General features: G+C 47.5%; 1 non-coding gene across 1 annotated transcript; it reads right to left on the bottom strand.

Annotated features, from left to right (window-relative positions):
- Positions 1-540: 540 nt before the first annotated feature.
- TRNAT-CGU (transfer RNA threonine (anticodon CGU)) lies at positions 541-612 on the bottom strand. Its single transcript has one exon. It is a non-coding gene; the product is annotated as a tRNA-Thr (tRNA).
- Between the last annotated feature and the right edge of the window lie 4,427 nt (positions 613-5,039).

Consider the following 5,039-nt stretch of genomic DNA (forward strand, 5'->3'; position numbering starts at 1 on the left):
ACCGCTTACAGCTAACTGATTAGAAAAGCATAACAAAAAACAACCACATGCCGCCGGTGGGTTCCGAACCCACGACCTTCGAATTACGCGTCCGGTGCTCTACCGCTGAGCTACGGCGACGGCTGTCAATTCTTCTGCTATCGGGGGTATTTATGTTTACAAATAACCTAACCTTTAGAGTGTTCACCAGCGCCATCCACGCTCTTAAGCGGCGGACGTAGCACGTCCTGAGTTACCGCTGATATGACGTAGAACGTCATCGAAAGGCGAGAGTGGAAGCTGTGTGAGAACCCTCTTATGCTTCCTATGGCGTCAAGGCTGCCAGAACCGAGGCCCTCGCTAAGCAATTAAGCAAACAAGAGAGGGGGGATGAGGGGCTCGTTATAAATATGAGAGAAGCCAACAGCCACAGAAACCAAGGGACACGAGGGATTTTTAATTAATTTATTTATTTTGTGCTGTTGTTCGATTAAGAATATTACTGAATATGTTACCGCTTAAAGCTAATTGATTAGAAAAGCAGAAGGAAAAACAACCACATGCCGCCGGTGGGATCCGAACCCACGACCTCCGAATTACGCGTCCGGTGCTCTACCGCTGAGCTACAGCGGCGGCTCAAAATAAATAAATTAATTAAAAATCCCTCGTGTCCCTTGGTTTCTGTGGCTGTTGGCTTCTCTCATATTTATAACGAGCCCCTCATCCCCCTTCTCTTGTTTGCTTAATTGCTTAGCGAGGGCCTCGGTTCTGGCAGCCTTGACGCCATAGGAAGCATAAGAGGGTTCTCACACAGCTTCCACTCTCGCCGTTCGATGACGTTCTCAGGACGTGCTACGTCCGCAGCTTAAGAGCGTGGGTGGCGCTGGTGAACACTCTAAAGGTTAGGTTATTTGTAAACATAAATACCCCCGATAGCAGAAGAATTGACAGCCGTCGCCGTAGCTCAGCGGTAGAGCACCGGACGCGTAATTCGGAGGTCGTGGGTTCGGATCCTACCGGCGGAATGTGGTTGTTTTTTCTTCTGCTTTGCTAATCAATTAGCTTTAAGCGGTAACATATTCAGTAATATTCTTAAGCGAACAACAGCACAAAATAAATAAATGAATTAAAAATCCCTCGTGTCCCTTGTTTTCTGTGGCTGTTGGCTTCTCTCATCATCTAACCTTGTGTTTGGCGCATGATAACCATAGTTGCTTATGCGCCATAAAACCCCATATAACTAACTAACCATCTTGTGGCAAGGAGTGCTCCAAGTTCAGCCTGCTATGGGGAGGCAGTAAATTTTGGTACATACATATACAAAAGTGTCGCGCCCATTCTACCAGCCGTCTGAATTTTTTATGCTTCATCATTTTTATTGAAAAGGCTTCTTTCTGCATTCATAACGGAGCGGCCAGAATGCTCAGGAGTGGTGGCCGGATCTGGGTTCCTGCACATCGTGTGTAAAGCAGATATTGAAATCGGCCCCTATACGTGTCAGCTTTCGTAGATGTAGTCGCCACTCTCCTTCCTGACTTTCTGGAGAAAGTACCCCTGGCAATCCTTCTGACCCTGTCGACGTGAAAGATCGCTCGCTCGAACGACATGTGCACATGCGCCGCTTAGGCGCAGCAGTCATATTTGCTTTCCTAGGCGCAGACTGCGCGTCGGGTTTCACTCTAGTTTAACTTTCCTTTCACCCTCCTCTTTCTTTGTCTCTTCTGATAGGAAAGTCGACTTCCACGAAGAGCTGAGACGCGATAATATGTCGCTTTAAGGCGTTCGTCACTGGAGAGCACGGTGCTGCAACACCAAGCACTCGTTCTCTACCCATGCATTTCGAAAACTAAAGGACACAGCTAGATCAAATTGGGATTTCTCTCAAACTACGTTGCTTCACGACATTCCGAGGTCTCGCGATTTACTTGCCTTTGCGTTGATATCTGGAGCCACTCTCGTCTAATCGACGCACCTTAACGAATAGGCCGCAGTTAATCCACGGCGTTTATTGTGTCAATAAATTACAATAAGTGTGGACTATAACGTTAAATGAATTTTGCTGCGCTTTAAATACGGCAGTCGGAGAAAAATTTAGGGTGTAGTTTGCATCTGCAATAATTTAAAATTGGGCACTATTCTTGAAATAACTTTTATCTGACTGATGCTACTTACTGTGGCTTAGGAATACCGGGTGTTTTTTTAGAAGGTCCAAAATTAAAAAAAAAGGTAAATTGCCTTAGATGTGTTTTAGCACTGGGGCTATACTGGAGACTACGGCGGGCGCCAGGCAAGAGGAAAACTGCTTTAATTAGTTCGCTGATTAACTAAATACGTTAATAAACTTTTCAAATTTTTGTTTTAGGGGGTATGTTGTATTCGCAGAATTGGAGATCGTCCTCCAAGCAGTCCAACCGAGAAAAAACAATTTTCATTAAAAATTTTTCACGCACGTTACGAGGTGTGAAAAAATAATCCTGGTAGGCATCTTCACACCGTAACTCAGCGGCGGTGATCGCCTCTGGCGTAGTTCGGTCCGCCTTGCGCTTTGCGTCACACGGCTGACGTCACCTGAAGCCCGGACGGGCGGCCTGCGCTATCGCTGCTTGTTTCGCTTCGATCCGCGGCCTCACGGAATGCCGCGTTGGAACAAAAACGCGCTGTCATTGCGCTTGCGATCGAACCTCAGGGTGACTGCGGGAACGTTGTCGCTGGTGGAACCGGCAAAAATAAAGGCTGGAGACACTTGAAAACTGCTGAGTGCGCGAAGTGAACAGCTGCGGCAAAGCTTTTTTTCGCTAACTCTCTGTCGAAGTCGTCCGCCTGTAATAAATGGTCGGTTGCCCTTAGAGGCGGACGACTTCGACACAGAAGGCTCCTGGGGATCGAACCAAGACGTCTCTGAAGATGCCCCCAAACCGCAGGAATAAGCATTAGCAGAAATAGTTTTCCCTTCCTCCCTCCCTTTCGCTAACTCTGCCCAAGCGCCTTAGATGTATTATCTGCCCTGACGCCCTGATTGGGAACACCTTCCGCGTGAAGCCCCTTTGCGAAGAACTATTGCAAATTGTGGTTGGCCACATCTCCGGGGGATTTAATTTCGTTTTCTCTTCAAGGCACTTCTTCCGATCGAGGCAGAATACGAGGTCTCTCGATAATTGAGCTGTCACCAAATCTTATAACGTTCTAGATGGTGCTCAAAGTGACGCTTTGGTGCCTCACAATTAACCTGCTGACAGCACATGCAACGTGCAGTGCCTGATAAATTTCACTACTTAAATAAGTCTTGCTAATAGGTCTCCACAGTGAACTTGCCTATTTGTAAAACCTACTTAACGCAAGCGAACGTCCATATCATGGTTGATTGGCAGCAATCTTCTGCCATTGAAAACAGAGAACTCTGAAGTTGAACAGACAAAACAAGAAAGTGATTGGTTACCTTCCAGCAGTTAAGCAACGTGTCCAGATTTAACGGAAACAGTGTTGAAGTATTGCATTAGTGGCAAAATTACAGTTTGTGGACTCGCGTGTAAACTGGGAAGTGGTGCTAGAAACACACAGAACCTTTACAAGAAATGCCCGAAATGCTGTCCCTCGGCAGCAACACAAATCATGTATCGCTCGCGTACAGAATCTAGTACCCGCATCAGCATTGCAGGCTCAATTGCAGCGCATGATGTGATGATCCTCGTCTTAAGCTCTTCTACACTGGCAGGCTCATCTATGAAAACTTGGTTTTTTATGTACCCCAGAGAAAGAAGTCTGAGGGGGTCAAGTCTGGAGACCATGGGGGCCATGAAATGGGGCCGTTACATCTTATCCATTGCAGTGCAAACCTTGCAGCGAGAAGCCTCACAGCACGTCTCGAAGAATGCGCCGGAGCTCATCGTGCTGATACCAAGCTTCCTTGAGAAGTTTGAGAGGCAGGTCTTCAGTGAAATCTTCCAGTTCTCCTTCGACAATTTCTCGCAGTACTTTTTCCCAGTCAGTGACTCTTCATAACATGGGCCGATGATTTGTCCATTGAAAATGCCGCATCACACGTTCACTGCCCACCTCTGTTGGAGTCTGTGGGCTCAAAGCCAGTGAGGGATCACATCAGCCCACTAACGGCCATTGTGCAGGTTTAAAGACGAATTGCGACAGAACTGTGCTTCATCCGTCCAGATCACCTTGTGTAAAAAGCTAGGATCTTTGTCTAACTGAATCAGGGCCCAGTTGCAGTAATCCTGCCTTCGTTCAAAGTCTGTCGTACTCAGCTGCTGGTGAAGACTCACATGAAAAAGATGCATACAGTGCTTGACAAGGACTGTACATACTGGCGTCATGCTTGAACCTGCGCGCTAGACTATCTGTCGAATGCAGGCTTCTGGTTTCGCTCTTACTAACGCAAGCTCATCGATTTCAAACTCTTCATTCAGAACATACGTTTTAGACCTCCTTGCTGATGACACAGAACATGTACAAGCAAATTTGTTCAAAATCCCCTTAAATGATGTCTCCGCTGGAAGGCGGCGCCCCGGCTGCTTGGAAGCATAGAACTTCGCCGCCAGACGCTTGTTCTTGGCCATTGTTACATATGCGACAACAATGTCTACTTTTAAGGCAAAAACCTTTAATGGCTCATGATCGCGGTGTCCGTCTGTGCTCGCGGTGTCCGTCCGTGCTCGTGGCGTTCGTCACCGCTCGCGGTGTCCTTCCTTGCGCTGGAATCGTGCCAAGTGTGGCCTCTCCTCCGCGCAGCGGCGCAACCTCCTCCGTAATTTCCTTCCCTCAAATTAATTTCCTTCACTACAGCCCTCTTTCTGTTCCTTCTTTCACTCCCTCTGCCTCCCTTCCTCTGCAAACGGATGACAGGTGTCCACCGAGATATGCGATACAGTTACTGCGTAATTTCCTTTCCTCAAATAGAATTTTCATTTTATTCACTACGGCCCATCTTTCTCTTCTTTCACTCCTACTGCCTCCCTCCCTGTACAGTGCGGTTCGGGTGTCCATCGCGACGGTTGCTAGGCAACGGCTCTTGTAGCAGCAACAAAAAAGTGCGATTCAGGCGTCCACTG

This window comes from Amblyomma mixtum, chromosome 8 (assembly GCF_055824585.1).
Source record: "Amblyomma mixtum isolate Tamu chromosome 8, ASM5582458v1, whole genome shotgun sequence".
Lineage (NCBI taxonomy): Eukaryota > Metazoa > Arthropoda > Arachnida > Ixodida > Ixodidae > Amblyomma > Amblyomma mixtum.